Genomic DNA, 27,129 nt, shown 5'->3' with positions numbered 1-27,129 from the left:
TTCTATCATTTGTGGGGTGAGCTGGGAGTGTGTTTGTCTCTCTGTAAGTTAGTTGAGACACTTCGGAGTGGAGATAAAAGCAGTGTGGTGAAAGCATTTGCTACACGCAGGCACATACTGATAGGAAAATGCGCGGTTTTTTTAGTTTCTTGGCAACAATAAAGGTTCGGAAATCTGAACTTGGCTGCTTTGCCGCTTATCTGGTGCAATATTAACGATTTGCTCGTACATAATTATACAATTGACGAAAAAGCGGACGGAACACACTTGGACTCTCCCACTGTTATGGGTCAATGATCCCGGTATTAAAAACCAGAGGTACATTTTTTTAATACTTAAATGACAAAGACATTATTTTAAAGAATGATTCCGATAGAGTCATTTTATAAAGACATTAAACAATGTCGATAATACAATAATGGAATACTTTGCTCTAACCTTTTTCAAAGCTTTTGATTTTTTCAAGCTTTGAATATTCATATGTTTTGACAATAGGGGTCTTATAACTCCGTTGGTAGGAGCACAGCGCTCCAAGTTGGAAGGAAAGAGTTCGATTCTCGATACAGTGAACTTTACAAACTGGATACAGTAATCAAAGTTTGAGAATCGCTATTCTAATTGTGTTTTCGGTACCGGTACTGTGACAACAAAAGCCGTTCAGTAGTCGGAGCAAATTCCCCGTGCCGCCATCGCCGGCTATCCCACTAGCAGTGTAGAAGACAGTGCATTGTGTGGTAATGGTAGGCATGTGGTGCCCTCGGAGCCAGTGCAGTACTATGTAAATAGTTCAGCTACCGAAGGAAATTCTCTTCACAGCCAACCGCTGGTTAGCCTCTAGTGCTAGTTCTGCTGGCCGAAAGAGACTGATTGCAATTGCTAGCTACAGATTAACCTCAGCCAGGAGGGCGCTGAGTTAGCTAAATAATATGTAAATTCAATACGATTTTTTTTTTATTTAATACACATAATTTTGAAAAATTGTTGAATTATATAATTTATTGTTTGCGTGTGGTAGAGCCACACTCTTCATCTAGCTCTGTTCCAAGAGTACCAAAAATGCGGGTAAAGGCTTAACCGGATGCCTCGAAAGATCCCTAAGTTGTTTTCTTCCGGCTCAAAAATAAGCTATTGAATGTTATTCAATATGACATGGACGAAAGTGAGGCCGAACAAACTGCGAGTTGCCGTGAGAAGCTTGAAGCAAGCCAACGCAGTTGCTAGCTACGAGCTCTTCAAGAAAGAATGTGACAATCGACTGTGTTTTTACCCAGGGAAATCTCACTGTCGATGACATTTGCGTTATGGGGTGGGCTGTTTCAAGACTCCCACGATGCAAAATGTAAAGATGCTGGAATGCAAACAACTGCATTCAGTATTCATCGAAGAAGGGAAAAATAAAATTCCTCCTATCGAATTTCCGGTTAACAATCGTCGGATCGGAACTGCCGGGCTACATCCTTTTGGACGCGGTTCGTCTGCTTGTACGCCTGTTTGTACTGCAGGATATGATTTGCCAAAACAGCAAGAGGGCTGAGTTGCCAGTAACTTGAACGACGACCTCAATATGACCGGAACAGAAGACCTTTCGCAATGCGTTTCAAGTAACTACGGAAGAGTCTTCATTTTCGATGTTAAAATTCTCAATGGCTCTCCTCGCGTGCATCAATGAGGTTTAGGGTTGGATGGATAAAATTCAACCTGTTGAAGAATCCACTCGATTCTGCAAAAAGACGCTTGTTGTGTTTGTTCAACAAGTTTCTTAAGGTAAACATTGTTCTGTTCGACTAGAGGGAGGTAAAAGTTAATGATACTCGAAAACCTGAGAAACTTGCTTCTGATGAAAATTTATATAGGCCGATTGCTATGCTCTCTTGCTTCCGGAAATCAACGGTGAAAATGATCCTATTACGGTTAGACACATGGGTCGAAACAAACAGTTTACTCTCAGATACTCAATTTGGCTTCCGCCGGGGCAAAGGAACGAAGATTGCCTAGTGTTGCTTTCTACTGAAATTCAACTCGCCTTGGCAAATGACCTTTGCATTTTTGGATGTTGAGGGGGCGTTTGACAAGGTCTCTGTAGAAGTTTTAACCGGCAAACTTGATTTCTAAGGACTTTTACCGAATTTGTATTATTTTTTCCTCAATTTGTTGTCAGAAAAGGCATGGTGATTCGACAATCTCGGGTAAGCTACATTCTCAAGGGCTCATGTTTAAGCTCTCTCTTATATAATTTTACGTTAATGTGAATGTCTTGCAAATTCATGCACACTAAAGCAGCTTGCAGACGACAGCATTGTATCCATTACTGGAAGCGAGACTAACGATCTGTAAGGACCATTACAAAATACCTATCACAATTTGTCTAAATGGACTTTAAAACTGGGTATCGAATTCTTTTCCGGAGAAAACTGAACTGGTCGTTTTTTCTAGGAAGCGTAACCCAGTTCAGCTGCAACTTCTACTAACAGAACCTGAAACGATCACTCAGGTTTTAGTCATTAAATATCTCGGGGTCAGGTTCGACTCTAAATGCACCTTAGATTGTCATATTAGATATCTGACATGAAAATGCCAGTAGAGTATTAATTTTCTTCGTATGATTACCGAGTGCCAGCCTGACAGACAATTTTATGATGATCAGGAGACCGCTTATAACCATATTGAAGTTAACATATATAAAATCAAGAACCTACAATAATCAGGCTAAGTCCACAACCACATGAAGTCTCCGTGAGCTACAGGTAATATGTGTTGTATTACAATGAAGCTAAACCCGCAACAAAGCACTTTTTCCAGTAAAAGCAGCTTTTTCACTGTAAAAGGGATGAATACCCTGTAACAATACGATACCCACAAACGGGCGCTGCATTGAAGAAAAGTTTGTTCCGATTACCTCATCATTTACATTTTAATGTACCGCTGCTATCGTGAAAGCAAGCCAGCGACAACGCTGGGGCTGCCACATGAAACAAGGAAGGAAGTAACGGCGTTGTGTGAAACAGAACACTTTCCGCCCAAAATATGGCCGAAAAATAAAACTTTCCACCCGCATACAAACCGTAGCTTTTGGGCTCAGTAACAATTTGCTCCGAGAAAAAAAGAAATTCTACACGACATGTAGTAGAGCCATGCGGAAAATTCGTACCGGAACACAATGTCGCCGTCGAATTGAAAACCTGTAAAGCGAGACGGGATACACACTTTCAGCGCAAGCAATTTGCCGACACTATTCCTCTCCGTGGTAGGTACGACGACGAAACCCGGCAAAATCTGAATATCAACGCGGAGCGCGGTCTGCTTCTAGGAATGAAGAAATAAAAGCTAGCCCTGCTCCATCTACAACGGAATCTGGTTTCCTGCTTTCACGTTTCATTAGCGCCCTAATTTATCATCTCCGCGTCGTCGTCGTCGTCGGCTCAGCCCATTTTGCATTGATCTTCTCGTCGTATCGGAAGCACAACGGAACGAACGGGCCCTTTGTTCTGTTGGTTGCACACCAACCAATTAATATTGCAATTGAGTTTGTGCCTTATTGGCTGTTGTGATTGGAATGTGAGATGCAGACATGATGTGCCTCGGTGTACTTTTATTGAAGTTTGAAAACGTAATTAAAGACGAATGTTCGATTATGGTAGTGCATATCTAAAAATGTTTCTATATTTTTGTGAAAAACGGACACGATACGAGTTATATTGTGTTATATCTTACCTCAAAGAAATACTTATTTGTTCGGTGTTTGCCTAAAGTTATTAAATGCCCAAAAAGGAAAACAGAGATTTATCTCTCCTCTGATTGTGTAGAGCAATATGTAAACGAATTAAATTTTCAAACTGTATGCTCTCACAGGAAAGATTTCAAGATTAAAGCAGAATGGCATTTTTTGTCCCTACATCGCACAGTAAAGGTCCATGCGATGGGATCAGCGATAACATAAAGCGAATGGTTAGAGAATACGGTAGATATAAATAGCATCAAGGCATTTTTCGACTGGTCAACGTTCCCTGAAGGTAAACAATAATTCAAAAGAAGAACTGAAAATTTATATACGCAACCCATGCGGATTACACATAATCTGGAAAAAATACTGCAGGGCAGGTTTTGGGATCTAGTTTCAATTCCTGGAACTAAAAAATGTCATGTTTATTTTTAAAAGACGAACGAATGATAGCAGATATTCTGGTCAGTCAGAAAGTTACCGCGAAAATTTATATGGAAATTAAATTCAAGATTAACTTTTTTCCATACGTTAACAAATTCATATTTCAGTTAATTCTGATTTCATTCAACATTTTCATTGTTGTAGAGTCTATTTTACTTTTGGTATGCTCTAAAATTCCCTTGATCATTCATGTACAAAAATTCATACATTTAATAGTCAATATTATTGGGATATGTAACTAACTGGCGCTCGAAGCATGTGTCATATCTGTGCACTAGTTTTTATAGCAAATATCCAATCGCTATTGCATTCACAGGTTTGTTCCACTGATTTTCACAAAAATGGACAATTATACCACCATCAAACGGCTCCCACAATAACCGATTTATCATTCATGATATTTTGTTCACTAATGGCTGGTCCACAATAACCATTTTGCTGATGACTAAATTTTCCACCCGAGAGTAGTTTCCCGATTACGGCCGGTTGTGAATCGACGGGATAATAGGTGTCCCGGGCAGGAACGAATACTAAAATCATATCAGATTAGTTTATTTGAAGTAGAGTAGTGTTGTTTTGTTCGGGAAAGTCTTAACGGGATGTAATCACAAAATAAGTTAGTGATGAAGAAATAATCGTTATTCTTATTTTTGAGACAGCTTCCAGTTCGAAAACTCGGCATCGCTACTGAGTGATAACAAATATTACACCACCAATTCGATGAGATCCAGCGCACACGATGAAAGCTCTGGTAAATGTTTTCAGCAACAAAAACAGACAAAAAAACCGGTGTTCAACAACCGGTGCTTTTGATGGATGATAATGGGCAATCCAATTAGACAGACCAGCGAGGAAAATTGTTTCACAACAATTGTTCGACGCGCCTACGCACTGAAATATGCAAATAGATGCCAGCGCAATAAAAATCGGCAAGGATCAGGTAACAACAGAAAAACCACATCGGTATGTCAGGTGCACAATTCCGAGGGCCAGCCATTTGCCTAATTGAATCATTAGTTCGATGCGAATTATGCAGTGTGTACTTGAATCGAACCGTTAAGGGCGGATCAATTGCAGTGGTATGATAGCGAAATGATATTCTAGTGCTATTGTTGTGAATCAAAACAGTACTTCTATCTAATTGCAATGTATGCCAACATTGCAGCCCATTGACAGATTTATAACATGATTTGAATTTTTTGCTGTAATATGGCAACGCAAATGGAATTGCGCTCATATTTGACTACAGCTGCTAACTATTTCGTTTTGTTTTTACACAGTTCAAAAAAATTTATTCAAGATAGAATAAATTTAATTTTTTATCATTATATTTGTCTGTTGCTTTTAGTTTACTTTGAAAAAGCTTTTGCATATGTTTAATATTTTATCAACGTCAACAATGATCTCTTTATTAGTGAGAGAAAACGTAAAATGATGGACCAGACGGGAAATAAAGTGATTGATGTTGTTGCTGATGTGGAGATAGTGACCAAAAGTGTGTCTACGCCATTCTTGAATGTCGGTAAACACGATTCCAAGAAGACTCAAACTGTAATCGCAGGCCGATCTTACAGGGTGAGTCGAACTGAAACAGTGTCCGCGGTGTGCAGGTGCTCATTCCGTGAAAAATTGTGAAGCCACCGCACTGAAATGCGCGAACTGTGCTAAACTTGGAAACGTAGATGTCTCCATTGAGCACGCAACATAAAGTATACCAAAATCCTGAACAGGACACGGAAAACCATCGACTACAATTAAAAGAATGCATTATGAAAAATAATCTGCCAGCAACTAACCAAAAAAAAAGGTCGTAGAATTCTCAACGATATCAGAAGACATCAAAATGGTGACGAACCGTGAACAGTATTTTTGAAGACTGCAATCTACTCAATTCAGCCCTACCTCCTATAGCCAGCGCTCATCACAGTCGTCTCGGTCCCTAGGCTGGGGATAGAGAAGAGGTCTTCAATCGTGCTTGCATGGGTAAGTATATTATAGATGAAAGTTTGGTAGAAACTCGCTCGATTCGGATATGCTCCATGGTACGCTCATAGTAGCTCCACCCGAAAGCGTCCTATCGGGATCTACTAACAAAATGTTAGAGGTTCACTGTCTCTGACTTCGAGTGAGACGTCACCATTCTGACGAAGACCTGGTCAAAACATGATATCAATTCTAGACAGTTGTTCGACCAAAGCTATTGTGTATATAGGAAGGATCGCATTCCGTAACCGGTAGAAGGTGTGGAGGAGGCGTTCTCGTAGCTGTCAAGAAATCATTTATTTCCACTTTCTGCACAGCTCCCATTGACGATAGCCTAGAGCATCTTTGAGTTAAGGTTAACTGAAGCGAACGAATGGTTTGCTGAGGAGTGGTTTACATTCCCCCTGGACGTAACAAGAAACCGCTTTGTCATAGGGAGACTCAGCACTTAGATTTCGTCCATAGCAGAATCATTCATTGTGTGTTACACTCACATGCTATTCGGTGACTTCAACCTTTCGGATTTGTACTGGCTACTGATGATTCTGCCTTAATTTTACCCAGCGAATCAGCTGTATCAGGTTGTAAAGATGTGTCACCTTTCAAAACCTCATGAAACCCCCGAACCCTAACACACTTGCAATATACGGCTTTCATACTCTCCTGTAAATCTTCTGACGATCAACTTCTTGATTCCTTTTTCGTCTGTCGATTAGTCACCAGTTTACAATGTTTCCAACATCACCGGGGTAGTTCAAATCTTCAACGCAACACTCACGTAGCTTATCTCGAGATTCGACACAACTCGTCGCTTGAGAATGTCACCTCCGTGGACCAACAGACGTCTTCGCTGTATGAAGTAACAACGGTCTAGAACTTTGGAACCAAACAGAGATTTATTGAAGTGAGCACCAAATATAGATTTTACAACCGAGCTCTCTACGGACGACACGCGAAGGAACATGGTCTACCTTCAGGTATGTTTGTGGGTTGCGGAATCTCGTGCTCCACTCAAGGAATATGTAATCTGTTTACAAAACGCGTTGCTAGTATCTTTGATGACGCAGTATGCAGCAATCAACAGATTGAGAATGCGTTTGCCAATGTCTCTTTTGGTATGGTTCAATGTTGAGCCTCACCTCCACCAACGAGGGTATCAAATGGATACAGTTTATACAGACTTGAAACCGGATCGTCTTGGTGCGTTCAGGAGCATTGTTTACTGATTCGAATCGCATTTGTGCAATCGCCGACTATCAGGTGTTCCGCAAGGCAGTAACTTGGGGTCACTACCATTCATCATTTTTTCAACGATGTCTGTCTAACACTGCCAAAAGACTGTAAGTTACTGTTTGCCGACGACTTGAAGATATATTACTTAATCAAAACTCCTGTCAACTGTGAAATCCTACAAAGTGTAATTCACAGATTTTTGACTTATGTCAATACAACATGATAGGTTATCAGTGTATCCTGATGTGTGTAAGGAAAAAAATCCTATGCAATGGAACTGTCATATAGGCGATTGAACCATTACCGTAGTGCGAGATGGTTATGTTTGACTGAGAGTTGAACTTCCGGGAACACTTGCGTGTACACTAACATTTTTCTAACGTTTTTTCTAATGTTTTGCGCGAAAGTTTCAAAATGCGTCTTGAGTAATTCCAGGTGCACAAATGAAGCACCGTGAGTGTTATTTCGATCAGAAAATTAGCCAAAGGAGAAGGTGTGAGTTGTAAGTTGCCAGTAGTCTCAACCGCGAGCTCCTGAAGAATGCCTCAGGGTCGGCATGCTTATCTATAATTTGCGCGGGTTACCTGGGAAATGCTTGAAATGCCGGTGTAAAAACGTATTTGGCGGATACAAACTTACAAGTTACAAGCGTTTACAAATCAAAACGAACTACATCTACGCGAACAATCTTATAAACCCTCTAAACGGAGGCTACCAACGCTTACAGAGTGTCGGAGCAATTCAAATTACATTACGGAAGTATGGTGAAAAAGAGTATACATTTGCAGATGCCCCGAGACGTGGTAGAAAACCCGGGTCTACTGACCACACAATGGACGGGAAGATAAGAGTTCACTACAATTGACATCCTTCGGTACTTTAAGGAAAAAAAAAATCAATACAATTAATTTCTCTACGTTTCTAATAAAAATTCGCATTCTTCTTTATTCCTTCCATCAAACGCTGCACACCTCCGGAGTCAACTTACTCACATTTGTCCCACATTTTGGTCTTCTGAGTCGCGTCCCTAGCCGTTATTACACTTTTCTTAAGCTTCCGCTTCATTCTCGTTCATTAAGGCAGACAAAGTGTGCAGCAGGGGAAACGAAAAATAAGCGAACTGAAGATACGACACAGATTTGGAAAAATATACCACATTCAGACGGGACTTGAACCCGCAATCTCCCTGTCTCCGGCATGATGTTTTGACAAATTAGACTACTGGGACGGTGCTACTGTTCCACAATCTATATGCTTATAACATTAGGGTGGGGCTTATTTCCAAAAATGTTCGCGGGACCTGTTTTCCCAGGCAAAAAGACCTCCTTGGGGTTCAATAAGCAACATACAAAAAATTGGTTGAATTTCATTAAGGTCTAGAGGTGGCGCAGAGGGCCTAAAGGTCAAATTTTAAACGAAAGCAATTTTAACACAAAACATATGACTATACAGGTCCCGCGAACATTTTTGAAAATAAGCCCCACCCTATTATCACATTCCACTGCCGACTTATTCTATTGCTCGTCTCTAACTACACACACTGCTGTGTAAGTGTTATTTACATGACTGAAAGGAATGTCTTCCGCTTCATTATTGCCCTAAATCTCTTGATGGGCCAGAAATTGATGAAATCTACGTTGTTATCGCGGTACCACTGGATGACTTCCCGGCAGCCAAAGCTTCACGGGACCTCCATGGGCTTTAATGGAAGGTAGTGCGCGATTTTTGAGGCATTCTTCTTTGTACAGCTCGGAGTCCATCGTCTAATTCGTCACTTTGGTCTTTACTTCGAAACTGTATATCCCTAGCCAAATCATCAGTTTTTTGGCAAATTTGTTCATAAAAGCTAACCAAAACTTCGCAGGAACATAGTGCCGTAACCATGTAGAATTTTTGGCCAAGAAGCTGTTCGTAATCCATTTTGACGTAGGTTTCATTGTCGATGAGCAGGTTATCGATGTCGATCGGCTAGCTCTCCCACACGGTTGTGATAGCGGGTTCGATTCCCGATAAGGTCGAGGACTTTTTCGAGCTGCAAATTTCCTCGATTCAGCACTGAATCACGGTGTATCGTTGAATTTATCCTACACGCGCAAAATGTGCCAAGAAACAATATCGATATAGAAATATCTCAACTAATATGGTTGATCGAGACCGCTATTAGCCCCACAGGCGTGCGATATTGTTTGTTGGTACGAATTTCGGGCAGTAGATCCTATTGCGGGCACTTCATTCAAGTACTAGATCTACCACAGGGGCGGCGTGAATGCAGTTAGGAGAGTCTCTCGCGTGCTCAGAGGGAAACAGATGAAACCTGTCATCAGATGGAGGCCGATCAGCAACCGTATACCGTGTTGTGAATTAAGGGCAAATTTTTCAACTACAGCCTGATAAATGTGTACGCATCGACTAACGATAAACCCGATCAAGAGAAGGAGGAGGTCTATGAGCTCCTGGAAGAGATGAGTAATGAGTGCCCAGGACACGACATCAAGATCTTCATCGGGGAGGCAAATGCACAGGTCAGGCAGGAGCACTTCTTTCGCCCCGTGGTTGGTAGAGAACTCTACTACGAACGACAACGGCCTGAGGCTTGTCAATTTCGCTGCAGCCAGAGGTATGGCTATCTATAGCACTTATTTTGCACGCCGGAATATACGTAAGCATACCTAGAGCACCCGAAGGGAGAGGTATGCTCTCAGATCGACCATGTTCTGATTGATAGTCGACACATTTCAGACGTTACAGACGTGAGGTCGTTTAGACGACCGAACGTTGACTCGGATCATTATCTCGTTGTATCCAAGATTCGCGCCCGGTTGTCCAACATGTTAGAATCCAGGACGACAAGGAGGATACAGTTGAACATCCAGCATCTATCAACTGGAGAAGTGGCTACAGAGTACCTGCGGAAGGTTGATGAGCGGATCGAGGATCAAGTTGGAGGTAGTATAAATGATCAGTGGAGACATATCCACAGTGCAATCAGCACCACAGGGGGGAACTGAAGGGTACATCTGCAACAGCCACGTCCAATGAGCGGTTTGACACTGAATGCCAGCGAGCGACGGATGAAAAGACCCGGTAAGCTAGAGGTGCTGAAGAAAGATTCTATCGCCGGATGAAACGACAGCATTGGGAGCGGATTCTTGCGGAGACGGAAGGTTACTTTTCCATACACGATGCGAGAAGCTTCTACAAGAAGATCAGGAGCTGGAACATGTCAGCCCCTTTCATGTGCAACGATAAGGAGGGGACCTGATTACCAATAAAACGGAGGTTTTTTTTTTTGCGGGTTTAAATTGATGCTTTTCGGTGAAACTAAACAACCTTTTTCTTATTTCTTTACGTTTCGACCTACTTGATTTCTTTCGGCCATCTTCAGAAACTTTATTGAATGAACAGAAAAACAGAGGAAAAAAAACAAAAAAAAAACAATTACAACAAATTTTAAAAGTTTTATAAAGGTACACTCACTAGTTCGCTGCCTTGCGTTAATCCATCAAAGCGCGCAAGTTAAATCTAAATTATTTTCCCTCCCGGGGTGGTCATCAGCTGTTTCTTATGTCACTCCTTTGCGTTCGTTTCTCTTCCGTCGTCGTTGTGTGCGTTGTTGCTCGTTTTTTAGTTTGTATGCCAGGTTGTTGTATGTATTGGAGAAACCGTCCACTTCACGTTGTAGGTTCACTGTCGTTTTGCTGTTCATTTTTATGTGGAGCATTTCAGCAGATAGCCTGCTCGCATTGTTGTTGATTCTCTCTAGAATTCTCGTTCGAGAGAAGTCAAAACTGTGGCCATGCTTCAGAGTGTGCTGCGTGAGTCCCGTTGCTGATGTGTTAGTACGAATGGAGTTTTTATGTTGTCCAATGCGTTTTTCCAATGTTTGTGATGTTTGTCCTATGTAATGTTTGTCGTCACATGCGCCACATGGGATGCTGTACACAACATTTATTTGTTTCATTTTTGGTACAGCGTCCTTCAGTTTGGTGAAAACCACATTTTTCACCTTATCCGACGGCTTGAAAGACGCCGTGATATCAAAATTTTTCAGCATCTTCCCCACCTTTTCACTGAGTCCCGGTACATACGGGAGCGAAACGTATTTCTTCGGTTGTTCGGTTTTTTGGTTGCCTTGGAGCGTGTTGTAGAGTAAGTGAACCCTTCTCTCCAGAGTCCGTTGAATTAGCGCCTCCGGGTAGTTGTTGTTACGCAGAATTTTTTTCGCGGTCTTTATGCTCTCTATCCTACTCTCCACATCCGTGAGTTTCAGTGCGCGATCGACGAGCGCAATGGCAGTGTTAACCTTGTGAGTATGTGGACTCTCCGAGTTATAGTCCAGATACCGACCATATTGCTGCATCGGAAACCAGATCTTTGCTATTTTCCCTCCCTTTCTAATGAGCGTGAGATCTAAGAACCGAAGGGTGCCTTCGATCTCATTCTCTATTGTAAAATTAATTTTCTCGTGTCCCTCATTAAACTCTTTCACCAAAATAATTTAGATTTAAATTGCGCGCTTTGATGGATTAACGCAAGGCAGCGAACTAGTGAGTGTACCTTTATAAAACTTTTAAAATTTGTTGTAATTGTTTTTTTTTTGTTTTTTTTTCTCTGTTTTTCTGTTCTTTCAATAAAGTTTCTGAAGATGGCCGAAAGAAATCAAGTAGGTCGAAACGTAAAGAAATAAGAAAAAGGTTGTTTAGTTTCACCGAAAAGCATCAATTTAAACCCGCAAAATAAAACAAACGGTGATGAAAACAAGATTCAAACAATCAAAAATAAAACGGAGGTGGCCAGGCACTGGGAGGAACACTTTAGTGTGCTGTTGAATGGTGAAGAAAACAGCGTAGTCGAAAGGAGCAGGATGGTGATTGAGAATGATGGTAAAGCTGTGGACCCACCACCCATGGACGAGGTTAAGAAAGCAGTGAAAGAGTTGAGGAACTGCCATGCAGCTGGTAAGGGTGGCATTCCAGTCGAACTCTTCAAGGTCGGGAGCCAACAGCTGTATCGTGCTTTCCACCGGATCATGCTGAGAGTGTGAATTACCCTCGGACTGGTTGGGGGGTCTCAAATGTCCGATCTACAACAAAGGCCACCGCCTGGACTGTAGTAATAATCGGGGCATAACCTTTCTCAATACGGCGATTACCAATGTGGTTTTCGAGAGCGACGCTCCACTACGGATCAAATGTTCACTCTGCAACAGATTCTAGAGAATTTTCGAGAGTTCAACTTGCAAACTCACCATCAGATCATAGACTTTAGAGCAGCGTACGATTCAGTTAAAAGAAATGAGTTATGTAGAATTATGCTCGAACATGGTTTCCCAACAAAACTAATTAGGCTGATACGTGCCACCCTTGAAGGTTCTACATCATGCGTCAGGATAGCCGGTAAGATATTGGACTTTTTCGTGAGGTAAGATGGTTCAAGGCAGAAAGACGGGCTGTAAAACTTATTGTTCAACATCGCATAGGAAGGCTGGCGTACAAAGAAGCGGCACCATTATTACGAAGTCTCACATGCTTCTAGGTTTTGCGGACGATATCGACATTATTGGTATCAACCGTAGAGCAGTGGAAGAGGCCTTTGGACATCTCTTAACTCTGCCAAAACGAAATACATGGTGGCTGGTAGAGAACGTGGTAATCCGACGGATGCTGGTGCTGAGGTGGTGTTAGATGGGAAAACTTTTGAAGTAGTCGACCAATTTATTTTCCTGGGTACATGTGACATGTGACAACGAGGTTAGCCGTGAGATAAAAAGGCGGCTAGCAGCTGCCTTCTACGGATTACGTAACCAGCTAAGGTCCCGCAGTTTGCAAACCCGTACTAAACTTGCACTCTACAAAACACTAATTCTTCCCGTGGCCCTCTACGGCCATGAAGCATGAACGTTGGCGCAGACGCATGAACCATAAAGTGTACCAGGTGTACAAATCGGCGGATATAATTAAGCGGATATAACACGGATGGTCTCTCGTGCCTACTGTTTAACATTGCCCTGGAAGGTGTCATTAGAAGAGCGGGGATTAACACGAGTGGCACGATATTCCAAAAGTCGGTTCAACTGTTTGGTTTCGCCGACGATATTGACATTGTGGCTCGGACCTTTGTGAAGATGGCGGATACGTACATCGGACTAAAGGCTGGAGCCAAACGGATTGGACTGGTCATCAATGCATCGAAGACGAAGTACATGAAAGGAAGGGGTTCACGAGAGGACAGTGCTAACCTCCCACCTCGAGTTCAAATTGGTGGTGATGAAATCGAGGTGGTTGATGAGTTCGTGTATCTGGGCTCACTGGTAACTGCCGACAACGATACCAGCAGAGAAATTCAACGGCGCATTATGGCAGGAAATCGTGCATACTTTGGTCTCTGGAGGACGCTCCGATCGAGTAGAATTCGTCGCCGCACCAAGTTAACCATCTACAAGACGCTGATCAGACTGGTAGTCCTCTACGGGCATGAGACATGGACTATGCATGTGGAGGACCAACGCGCCCTTGCGGTCTTCGAGCGGAAGGTCTTGCGTACCATCTTCGGTGGACTGCAGATGGAAAACGGAGTGTGGAGAAGGCGAATGAACTACGAACTGCAGGAGCTGCTTGGGGAGCCATCTATCGTTCACATCGCTAAGATAGGCAGGTTGCGGTGGGCTGGGCATGTTGTAAGGATGTCAGACGACAGCCCGGTAAAGATGGTTCTTGAAACCAATCCGTCAAGGACGAGACGGAGAGGTGCACAGCGGGCAAGGTGGATCGATCAGGTGGAAGACGACCTGCGGACCCTACGCAGACTGCAGAGCTGGCGAACTGCAGCCATTGGCATGTAGCTAGAATGCCGGAAGAACGACCAGTGAAGAGTATATTTAATAGAAATCCCAATAGAGGCCGTCGACTTCGAGGTAGGCCTCGCACTCGTTGGATGTGTGCTGTCGACGAGGATGTCCGCGAAATAGGTGTTAGGGGGGATTGGAGGATAGCAGCCTAAGACCGAGTGACAAGGCGAGGTATTCTGGATTCGGCATTGGATCGATAATCGGTCTGTCGCCGTAAAAGTAAAAAGTAAATCATGTTCATAGGGTAAAAGTACGTTTTTTCCGTAAAAGTTGTACACTAAGGTCGTGTTTTACGCGGGGGATGCGTACCAAATTTGTATGGGCCCGCGTAAAAAATGACTTTTTTGAGTTGCAAATATAACAAAGAAAACCGTCCTAAAACGTTTAAACCTCGTTTGAATATGATAGTGGCCAATCTAGAAACTAAAACGCAATATTTTAAATTTTGAGTACATAAAAAATTGTAAATTTTTTTGAAAACTGATATATGATCACTCGTGGCCTAAAACGGAAAACGTGATTGAAACGAGGTCAATATCTTGTACCGTTTTTGAGTAATGGAGGAAAGCTACACGCGTAAAAAACGCATAAAAACGACCTTACTGTATTTGAAGACACGAAAACGTTATGCAGTGTAGTCAACTGGAAGTACTTTTTATTTCGAATTTCTGGGTAATAAAATTTACCCCATTTCGCGGTTTGATGTTAGAATCTATGATTTTACTACGCAGTTTTGTTCAGTTACCATGACAACACTACGGGCTGCTATTGTACTCTGCACCAATTTTTGTTTGCGGTCAAGGTAGGATGTATCATGATCGTGAACAGTTTGGACTTTTTTAGGGCATTTCTTTGGTAGACAATCTGATTTCCTTAAACTATTGTTCTCAATTCAAAATGGGCACCCTCAAGGAAAAAGTTTTCCAAACAAAAACTTTTCCATGAATTGTATCTGCATGATACAAAACAAGCCTTTGTATTCCATCAATAATTGCAATTTGAAAGAAAACATTTCTCACAAGGAGTGTTCCTACAAGAATTTTAAATGTTATAGAAGCATTTTATGGAAAAATATACTGCATTTTTCGAACGTTTGATTCCATTATCACTGCTTAAAAACAATATGTGATAGCAGTCGTAAGGGCGAAATATGTGGAACATGAATCATTTTTCAAAAAGATTTTTACTGATAGTATTACTTGAAAGTATCTTATTGAAGTTTTCTGACATCTTAAGGGGTTATATACCTTTTTGGTCGAGAAAAATGAGGGAAGTTTGAATTTATATTTAAGTGCATAGCACCATTTTCATTGCATCAAAGTGGTATTTTTCTGAAAGTACAGTTCATCAACAACAAGAAAATACGTTTGATTTTGAGATATACCAATTATTACTGGAGTAATGGCCGTTTCCCCGAAACGCTTTTTTTTGCAGAGGCTTGCGGTGATCCTAATAGAGACTCAGCGGATCAACCGAAATCAAAAAACTCATGTTATTTCATTAGTTTAGAAGTGTGCCGGGTCCTTGAACGATCGCTTTAATGAGTATTTTGTTTTCAGTACAAACGGGAACGTTTTTCCCAAAAAATGCACGTTTTGAGCACGAAAAATTGCATTCAAAATTTTTTTGCGGCAAAATGTAACTGTATGTTTTAAAAAAGCGATCGTTCAAGGACCGGCGAATTTTATAACGAAAATTAAAAAAAAAGATGAAGGAAATCGGCTCAGTAGTTTTCCCGCAATCAGGATCACGGCAAAGTCATTTTCCGGAAAAAAACTATTCCGAGATAATCGCGTGTAAAGTTTCAAGTTTAGCTTATGCGGCCGTGGCGAGGCGCGTTGCAAATCGCTCTAACTTTTTTCCTATTGCTCAGATCTTTATGAAGATTTGTGGAAATGTTCTCAAGATGTTATATTTGAAGATAATGTAATAAAAAATTTTCCGGTTTCTTGAAAACTAAAGAGGTATATAACCCCTTAAGGAGTTGTTTAATGATACTCCTTATTATTAAAATCATTGCCTCTTTAAATAGTGAAGAAATCTCTTATATGAAAAATTTTTACGATCACGGTACATTTTCGGACTGTTCCCAACATGATACAACACCTTACGACCAGGCTTCTTCCGTTCTCTTGATTTTTGCTCAAATTTCCTTTACTACCTGCCAAACTTCTTAGAGAACTAGACTTTCTCTCAGTCAGAGTGAGTAATTATCCAAATTTAGGCGTAGAGTATTTCAGTCGCAGAGTTCCTTTTCACTCTTTATCATCGCGTGTTAGGAATAAACAATTTATTTGCTCTCTCAGTTTAAAAGGAAGTAGTTTTCGCTAGCTTCTCCCTTACTAGAAGAGAAGTTGGCCAAATATCAAAACATTTAGGTTCACATTGAAGCCACATGCTAACCGTTTTTGAATTTAATATTATAGGAAGATTAACAACTCACCATTCGATTTTATACTGTTTTTGCCGCACCCCAGAGCGATGAGAACGGTAAGGCAATGCTCAGTTTATCGCCGAGCAATTTTTTTCATTTTACTTGCGTGCGCGGATGAGCAATTTACAAGTTTCACTGGATTTTTGCTCTGTCATATTAGGAGCATTTTTTCGTCAGAGTAACTATTACTCTGCGCTCTCTCTACAGCAGATGGTGTGATGCACATTGAATGTAAGCTCGCAGTTGTTAAGAGGGAAGAAACCTGTTTTCTCTTTAAGATGAAAATGAGCAAAACAAAGCCTGCTTACGACAATCACAACTTTGTATTCCGAATTTTTTGTACGTGATTTTGATTGTACAATTTGAAATAAATACACATGCTTTACATTTTGATAACTGTAAATGTTTAGTAAGCCGGAATAATAAATTGAAACACATGGTGCAAATGAAGATCAATATCGTGACTAGAATAGAAGGAGAAGAAGTGGTGATCGGTTTTGTAGTTTTGCAGCACAATTTAGAGATGATGAAAGGATGATTTTTATAAAAAGGTATTTTTTATAGAAAATAATATTGCTGATGAAAATCGATTTTGCTAAAGCTAGTGGTAAAAATTGCTTAATTTAATGGTAGTCTGGACCGTGTATCCTTAAAGAATTTCTGAACTAATGATGACATAACATAAAGAATCCTCTACTCACCAAAATTACGGTTCTATTTGCGACCGGAACCTGAAAGTGACAATAATGGATAATAAATTGAGTTAATATTTTACAATGGCGGACGCAAATATTTGACCACGCTTCAAATGATTATACGCTGGTCGTTCACCGCACCGCAAAACAAAATTTATTCTAATTTATGGATCCATTTCTCGATTGAAAAGACACGTGAAACGGAATTTTTCCTTAGAATTCGTCTCCAATTGCTGTGCGAGACTGCATTCACGCTTTCTTACCCTGATTGGTGTTTACTGGTGCGCACAGCAAAAACTTGATTTCATTCAACCGAACTTTGCCAAACGTGCCTCAATTTCTAGACAATGCCAAATTTGATTGTTTGTCTGCAGATAAATTATGAATTTGAAATGGATACTCGTGGTTAGATGCAAAACCAATCAACCTTCTTAGAAACCGTATCAGCCGTACAATAATAAACCTAATTTTGCTACACATTTTTTGCTGGAAAAAAAACTTCGGTAAACTTGCCACCAGAACATACAACGTAACACACAAAAAAATGGTTCCATTTGCTTCGATCGTGACTAAAAAAATCCGACACTGCCCGCGGCAGGCTTAATTTCCAATTTAAATTTAAACCGCTTTTTAATCCAAACCGTACCCTCATTTTTAGTCTGTTTTAATTGTCCGCACAACAAGAAATGCCACTTAGGACCGGATTTACCGAGTGTTTTTTCTCGATTTTTTGTTTGTTTGTTTTTGCCGCCCAAACCACGGCAAATGAAAAACCGGTACCCTAAAGATGGTAATTTTAGTCCCCGAAACACGCTTCCAGTTCTGCGAAGATCTAGCTCCAGGATGTTGGCAACATCGAAAAAAATCTCATCACCTGAATCCGAAAGCTTGTGAAAACCGCTGACAGGTGGCACTACTTGTCACTATAATCTGCGGACGGTGATACCAGCAGCTCAGCAACAGTGGAACTGCAGAGTTTATTTTTATTGGAGTGCGTGTTGAATGGATCACCGTGGAGGATTACTCCGCTGGCGGCTAGCCAATCGTCATCGGAGGTCCTTTCGCTTGTCAAATTATACAATGGCCTGATGGTGTCGAGCCACCCACCGGAACGCACACACACACATTCACGTGCGGCTTCTGGTTGCGTCGTCGGTAATGGACTCGACACCATAATGGCACTCCTCTTCTCTCGAGTGGTCCAAAAATGGAGATTGTTCGGTACCAGGAAAAATGACGCCAACCGTTGTAAAGGGATTAGCTTTTCTGAAAGGAACGAGACGAAATCCAGATGCGTTTGTTCGCAATATTCGTGTCGGGTTGGGAAGACGCCCTTGCTGAAGTTTGTTCTAATGAAATTATGCCACATGGTGCAGCATTTGAAAATATTAATCCTATCTTAAGTAGTGTAGTAAATATGGAATTACATAGTAACTAGTAATTTGTGATATTGTGCTAGCTTTGCTTTTTATCCATATTTTTGGTTGTGAATGTAGAGTTTCAAGTAAAATTAAAATTGTATAAGGTTTCAGTACAGTTAATTTTATGGTAAGAGTTTTAGTTTTCCACGTTTATGCATTTTCTCTAGATCATAAATCTCTGCTAAGGCTTCCAGTCTTGCCACTGGCTGGTCAAAACCGGCCGGGAAGTGACGACGGTTGGTATCAATTTATCTTCATTCATTCTAGCCATTCTGTAAAACCGGTGCAAGGCATCCTATAGGATTTGATCACTTGAAAGAGTGAGAGTGATTTTTCAAAGTTTTCACACTATGAGGATGCATGCTGCAGCCGTTACGAGTCATGACGGTGCATATTTGGTGGAGAAGGTAATTATTTCCGGTTACCTTTGAATATATGTAAATCAGGGACGTAATGGGTTGAAGGACATGCACAAGAAATGTTTGTGATAGTTTGGACAACAGAAAACAGAAAATAGAAAATAGAAAATAGAAAATAGAAAATAGAAAATAGAAAATAGAAAATAGAAAATAGAAAATAGAAAATAGAAAATAGAAAATAGAAAATAGAAAATAGAAAATAGAAAATAGAAAATAGAAAATAGAAAATAGAAAATAGAAAATAGAAAATAGAAAATAGAAAATAGAAAATAGAAAATAGAAAATAGAAAATAGAAAATAGAAAATAGAAAATAGAAAATAGAAAATAGAAAATAGAAAATAGAAAATAGAAAATAGAAAATAGAAAATAGAAAATAGAAAACAGAAAATAGAAAATAGAAAATAGAAAATAGAAAATAGAAAAAAGAAAATAGAAAATAGAAAATAGAAAATAGAAAATAGAAAATAGAAAATAGAAAATAGAAAATAGAAAATAGAAAATAAAAAATAGAAAATAGAAAATAGAAAATAGAAAATAGAAAATAGGAAATAGAAAATAGAAAATAGAAAATAGAAAATAGAAAATAGAAAATAGAAAATAGAAAAAAAAAAATAGAAAATAGAAAATAGAAAATAGAAAATAAAAAATAGAAAATAGAAAATAGAAAATAGAAAATAGAAAATCAAAAAATAGAAAATAGAAAATAGAAAATAGAAAATAAAAAATAGAAAACAGTAAATAGAAAATAGAAAATAGAAAATAGAAAATAGAAAATAGAAAATAGAAAATAGAAAATAGAAAATAGAAAATAGAAAATAGAAAATAGAAAATAGAAAATAGAAAATAGAAAATAGAAAATAGAAAATAGAAAATAGAAAATAGAAAATAGAAAATAGAAAATAGAAAATAGAAAATAGAAAATAGAAAACAGAAAACAGAAAACAGAAAACAGAAAACAGAAAACAGAAAACAGAAAACAGCAAACAGAAAACAGAAAACAGAAAACAGAAAACAGAAAACAGAAAACAGGAAACAAAAAACGAAAACAGAAAACAGAAAACAGAAAACAAAAAACAGAAAACAGAAAACAGAAAACAGAAAACAGAAAACAGAAAACAGAAAACAGAAAACAAAAAACAGAAAACAGAAAACAGAAAACAGAAAACAGAAAACAGAAAACAGAAAACAGAAAACAGAAAACAGAAAACAGAAAACAGAAAACAGAAAACAGAAAACAGAAAACAGAAAACAGAAAACAGAAAACAGAAAACAGAAAACAGAAAACAGAAAACAGAAAACAGAAAACAGAAAACAGAAAACAGAAAACAGTAAACAGAAAACCGAAAACAGAAAACAGAAAACAGAAAACAGAAAACAGAAAACAGAAAACAGAAAACAGAAAACAGAAAACAGAAAACAGAAAACAGAAAACAGAAAACAGAAAACAGAAAACAGGAAACAAAAAACGAAAACAGAAAACAGAAAACAGAAAACAGAAAACAAAAAACAGAAAACAGAAAACAGAAAACAGAAAACAGAAAACAGAAAACAGAAAACAGAAAACAGAAAACAGAAAACAGAAAACAGAAAGAAGAAAACAGAAATCAAAAAACAGGAAACAGGAAACAGAAAACAGAAAACAGAAAACAGAAAGCAGAAAACAGAAAACAGAAATCAAAAAACAGGAAACAGAAAACAGAAAACGGAATTCAGAAAAAATAAAAATTTGTGAGTCTGGTTTTCAATACTGAACTTCGAATCTAAGATTATCTACACGAATTAACCGACATGAAATTGGACATCCTCAAAATTCATAAATTCATAAATATTAAACATTAATAAGAAATTGGATTGAAATATTTGCTCTATCTCATTCCACCTGTAGTATTCGCTTCGAATAAATCAAAAGTACCAGCTGCAGTTTCGTTCCAGCAATTCCACGTCCGCATTTCGTCCAACTCAGTTGTTTTTGCTGCTGCTCCCATCAATCTTGTCCGATCTTCGCCGGTAGCTATAAAACGAAACACAACCGAAAGCAGCACTAGTAATCCGACAGGTGCTAATGGCAGTGAGAGTGCATCTGCTTTTACGTTGTTTTTTTCCACAGCCGCCATCAACGAGGGAGGAAAATTATGAGCCAAAGGCAGCGGAATCCTTTCCGGCTTTTTTGGAAGAAACTCCGCACACAAAAAGTAGCTTTCATCGGGCAAAAAAATTGCTCCGCTGAAAATGCAGACCCGCTCCAGGGTGATTTGATATAGAATAATAAATTGGGAGGTTATCGCTCGAAGATGCACTTGGGAGACGTGCTGGAGAGTAGCAGGAAAATGCTGCAAAAAGGATGGTGTTGGCTAATAAATTCCTGGATTACTGTTGGCAAGTATGATTTGTATTTGTGCTCTCGTGCATTCTGTAAAATATTCCCAATTATGGTCCGGTTCTATTAGAACAATCATTAATACAGCGGGCGCTTGAAAAACTGTTTTGCAGAGCATTAAATCATAAAACAGCAATTACAATTACGCGAAAAATATTAATGACACAACTGCAGTGTTCTATTTTACCGCCATTGATAATATCAAAATTTAGACTGCACTTCAACTGTAATATAAACGAGATGAGGGATCGATTCATTCGCATTGCCACCTTGAGCGGCTTTCGGCCAAGGAAGCCAAAGATTAAGCGCGGTGAAGTTGGCTTCTGTAACGGAAGCGCATCTGAATGCGAGCAAACTCCAGGACCCAGGAAGCTTCCATTTAAACTTATCTCTTAGACTTATCCTCAGACGAGCAAACCTGTCCGGTTTCCTGGGGTTTTTCCCTTCCCCCACACAACTCTCTGTTGTCTCACTTATTGTAAGTTACTTCATCTTGCAAAGTTTCTTGCCGTCGCCGCAACGCGCCAAAAGGGAGGACTATTTATCTTGCTAAAATTAATTAAAATATTTCTAGGAATTACTTTCTACCTTCTACCTGCTGTGCTCGTCTACTGGTGTAGCTTTTAGTCTCGTAACCGTAAGCATCGGTCTTGAATCTACATGTAAATGAGACCCCATTCGAGAGCCCATCCTGGATGGTTGGTGATGGTGGAAGGATTTGTTACCATGCGACAGAAGCAGTAATTTCCGAATATCTGCGATGATGCATGAGTTCCATTCCAGTGCCGTAGTTCAAAGCGATTGAAACTTTCTTCTTTTGAGCTTCCCATCCTCGGGATGATCGGGGGGAATGAAGCTGTCATATGCGCTCGCACGCGAATGGAATGCAGATGAAGGTATGCCGAAAACGAAAAGTTTAACACATTCCTGCTCCACTGGCAACTGTTTAGGTGGCGATGCAATTGCAACAATGTTGTGAAGGAGGAGCTTACGAGAATATAGATTGCGATGGTCTTGTCTTGAAAGGAACTGTTTACCCATCTGTGCAGTGCTGTGCTGTGATAGGGAACCAATTGTTGTAACAAGAGCATCATCATGCGCATGCATCCTTAAAATCCATACGCTTGGTATTGCAATTATATGTCAACCATTGATTGCTACCGGCAGGGTTGATGCCGCAAGCCTCTCAGCTTGTCATGAGCTTAGTATTACCTTTCCAGGAAATAGATTATGTTTGTTTATGATCAAAGCGCTGCAAGATATTACAGCGCATACAATTTCTATTATGTATTGTATTCATTTGTTATGGGATTTGTAGTAAGCTTCCGCCGTCATACGGATGTTCGCAGTTGTGGTTCTATTTTCTCGTTACCAATGCAAATATGCTCAAATGCACGAAGCCGATTCAGTCGATTCCCATTCAATAAAGGTTGTGTGCAAAACAGTCTAGTTAACGAGACTGCCTTGATTAAGTAATATGAAATGAGTCCTGGTTGGAAGATTATAACCGAGAGTTGTTGCTAACGAAAGTCAATACATAAATCACTCACTCCGTTCCTGATAAATTGACTTCCGTTCGAATGGTTCGAGAAAAATATTAATCATTCTAAAACATCGTTGGAAAGATCTGCTCCAAAGTCCATCGACAGGTCAGTAACACTGTGAAAGGAAAAGGCCTTCCAGGAAAATCGTTCCTAGGCCTAAGACCTCAAATCGGCTTAAACTCAACTCCTTACCTTACCAGCCGTTTGATCCGTCTGCCCATTTTACAGCAATCTTTCGCCAACTTATCAAATTACACACATACACATTGTTATTTTGCCTTCATGCGTGCCGGAAGCAGCCAGGGATTATTGCGATTATCGAATGACTATCCGCAACAAAAGAGCTGATGTCGGAATTTTCACTGGACAGAAAGATAAAATAACTTAGCTTTTTCTCCAGTTCTATCTTACAGAAAAATCCATAGATCCACGTTCGTTTACCCAAACTTATCTCAACCTCGACGTTCTTAAGGTAATCAAGCGTAATTCGGGTTGGGATTAAAAATAAACTTTTTCACTCCGGTAAAATTTGCTTTAGCAATTTTTTTTCTTCAGACAAAAAAAAAACCAAGGTTAAACACATACAAAGTGAAACGATGACCTTTCGCAGCGAATAATCCGCTGAAAGCTGCCGTTCTTACTATACTTGTTGCGCGTTACTTGGAAGGACTTTTTCTCGTAGGACTTCTTGGAACGAAAACGGTAAATATTATTACACCCCGGCAAACGGAACTGGGAATGTTATTTAAAACAATGTGGATCGGACAGTCATTGGTAATCGAAACGTCGAAATGTTAACGGAATGATGAGTAATGGATTTTCATAATTGTTTTTTAACTGCTAATTCAAAACAGATATTAAAACATCCATAAATGGTTTTTTTCCTTGAAGTAACGAAGAAAAAAGCATAAAAATTGCAGACTTTTTATTTGCAAACAGAGTTTTAATTCAGTTCAATGAATTAATTTTAAATTTTTCCACTACTTCAAGTACCCAACTTTGAATCCTAAGTAATTCTATGAATTAAATACACTTTAAAGATTTTAATCAGAATGTATAACAGGGAAAAATTATTCGAAGAAAGAGAATTGAATAGATATAAATTTATAATTCTGCATCAAAATAGTGTTTGTACTGAATAATTTATTGTAAGTAATGGTAAACTATCCTGAAGGGGGCCTCTTTCCTGTTCCCGCTAGATTAACACAATTTATGCGGAAACTCGTGGGATATTCAGAAAACTTTGATCGAAAAACGTCTTATCCAGCCAATTTCCATCAGAATCACGAGAATCATGTATAAATTCTGGTTTATGTTGTGAGAAATTGAGTTAATCTAACGAGTAGTCCACTATAGGGCAAGGGTTTACTATAAATTAATTTACCCTAAATGTATTCATGAGAGAAGAACAGGGTCAGATCAGCAAGACATCAAGTAAATTAACCGTTTCTATAGTGTACCACTCGTTTTATTAGATCAACTTCTTTTATCACAAGGTAAGTTAACTTATAGTAGAGCCCTTTTCTTTATTAATCAATCGCGGACCACTTAACAGATTGCTTTATTTTTTGATAACAAAAATCGGAATGCATAAATGTTTGTGATGCATATTGGCTGGATAAGTTGTTTTCCAATAGAAGTCTTCTGAAAATCCCCCGAGTTTTCGCATAAATTGAGTTATAGGTTGAGGCTATAGGTTAACTTACCCTAAGTAAAAATCTCTGAGTAAAGCAACTACATACATTAACACATTACTCATTAGCTTATAGTGAACCACTCGTAAGATTAACTCAAATTATGCGAAAACTCGAGAGATTTTCAGAAAACTTTTATCGGGAAAAATCTTATCCAACAAATCTGCATCGGAGTCACGAGAAACATTTAGAACATTTAGAGAGAAATTGAGTTCATCTGACGAGTGGTCTAGTATAGTAAATGGGTCCACTTGATGTTGATTTTACCTGAGAAAAAAACAGGGTTATCAGGTTACCAAAAGATAAAGTAAATTTACCAAAAATTGACCGTTTTCCTATAATAGACCATTTGATAGATTAGTGTAATTTCTCTTAACATTAGATCAGAATTTGGGGTAAATCAAACATAGTGGACCCCTTTCCCAAAATGTACTATCCGTTAGATTAACTTGATTTATCTCAACATAAGGTAAAACTACCTTGGATGAGCTACGTCCTTTACTGGATCATCGGTCAGAATAACTCAATTTATACAAAAACTTGAAAGATGTCCATAAAACTTCCATTAAGAAACATATTATTCATCTAATCTTCACCAGAATCACGAGAATTAGGGTAAATTAACATATTATGGTCCGCCCGTCTGATTAGCTCATTTTGTCTTAACATAAACCATAAATTATGAATCTTTGTGATACAGACTAGCTGGACCAGGTATCTCAACTAAAGTGTTCTGAAAATTCCTCGATTTTTCGCATAAATTGAATTAAACTGGCGGGTGGTCCACTATAAGTCAATTTGCCCCTTTTGTTACTTCCAATTTAGGCAAGAGAATAAACAATTTTTCGTCAGGGTGGTGCACCGAAGGAAGTGGTCCATTCAAGGTAGTTGTACTCTATATCGGAATTTATTAATGATCCTCATAATTCTGATGCAGATTGGCTGGATAAGCTGTTTCCCGATGAAAAATTCTTAAAAATCCCTTGAGCTTTGCTTAAATTGAATTTATCTGGCCAGTGGTCCACTATAGGAAAGGAGTTCACTATAAGTTAATGTACCCTAATTAAAGTCATGTACAGTAGCGACGATTGTCAAGACAAGGTATTAAAATATCAAACAAAGGTTAATAAACTACATGCAATTACAGAAAAAAAAGTATACAGTGGATTAGATTAAGGGGTTATAATGGACCCATTTGCTTTATTAACCTATAGTGGACCACTCGTCAGATTAACTTAGTTTCTCCTCACATATATTGAAATTTATGAATGTTCTTGATGAAGGTTGGCTGGATAAGATATTTCCAGATGAAAGTCCTCTGAAAACCCCTCGAATTTTCGCAAAAATTGAGCTAATCTGGCGGGTGGTCCAACATTGGAATGGGGTCCACTATAGTTTAATTTACCCTAGTATGGATGAAGTGAGGAAACAGTAAGAAAAAAACTCTATGAATAACGCAAAACGAACCAGAAATCAGTAGTGTAGATGGGCATTACATAAGATGGGCCATTGTCTCGGGGTAAATTAACATCTAGGGAACCGCTTTCATATAGTGGACCACTCGTCAGATTAACTCAACTTCTCTTAACATAAATCAGAGATAATAAATGTATCTCTTGATTCTGATGCAGTTTGGTTGAATAAGATGTTTTACGATGGAAGTTTTCTGGATATATCTCGAGTTTGCGCATAAATTGAGTTGATATAACCACTTCCGGAATAGTTACACCCAATTTGTAAGTGGAACTAAACGAAATTAATTTGTTGAATTTCCCTTAATAAAGTGTTTACTATAGCCCAAGGCTAACACAGTGTTTGCTACCATGATATTGGTGATTTCCACCCAACAGATATCATTGTGTGTGGTTTCCAACCTAACAGGTATTTTTCTGAGTTGGAATAAATACTTGCCCATAATAGATACACGGAAAATTAAATCTAAATTTACATGCAGTGGCAAATATAAAACGATTTACACGGCATGAAAAAAATGATGATTGAGTAAATAATGAAGTTAATGTAACTTCTGGATGTGAGAGATAAACGTTCCGATATGGTTTTGATAGGATCTTTCAAAAATAAAACGTAAATTATTGTCAAACAAAAATTGACATGAAACAAAAGTAGTGTGAGAAGCAAAAACAGTGTGAGAAGCAAAAATTACTGTGAAAAATTAAAACATTAATTAAAAGAAATATGAAGTATTAGTAGTAAACATCGGTGCGAAAAGCAAAACTAGTGTGCGAAACAAAAAGCAGAGTGAAAAAACAAAATCAGAGTGAAAAGTAAAAATTAGTGTGAAAAACAAAAATGGGAGTG

The 27,129-nt window shown here is 39.0% G+C and overlaps 1 protein-coding gene across 1 annotated transcript in view; it reads right to left on the bottom strand.

The window, feature by feature from the left end:
• The window catches only part of LOC129726827 (neuroligin-4, Y-linked), a 487,905-nt gene that overhangs the window by 325,432 nt on the left and 135,344 nt on the right, over positions 1 to 27,129 (bottom strand). Inside the window, exon 3 of the mRNA XM_055683960.1 lies at positions 17,361 to 17,390. The gene's annotated coding sequence lies outside the window, so the exon portion shown is untranslated. The remainder of the gene's footprint in view (positions 1 to 17,360; positions 17,391 to 27,129) is intronic.

The sequence above is a fragment of the Wyeomyia smithii genome, chromosome 3 (assembly GCF_029784165.1).
Source record: "Wyeomyia smithii strain HCP4-BCI-WySm-NY-G18 chromosome 3, ASM2978416v1, whole genome shotgun sequence".
NCBI lineage: Eukaryota > Metazoa > Arthropoda > Insecta > Diptera > Culicidae > Wyeomyia > Wyeomyia smithii.
The sequence above is the reverse complement of the archived record's forward strand: the minus strand, read 5'-3'. Positions and strand labels throughout refer to the sequence as shown.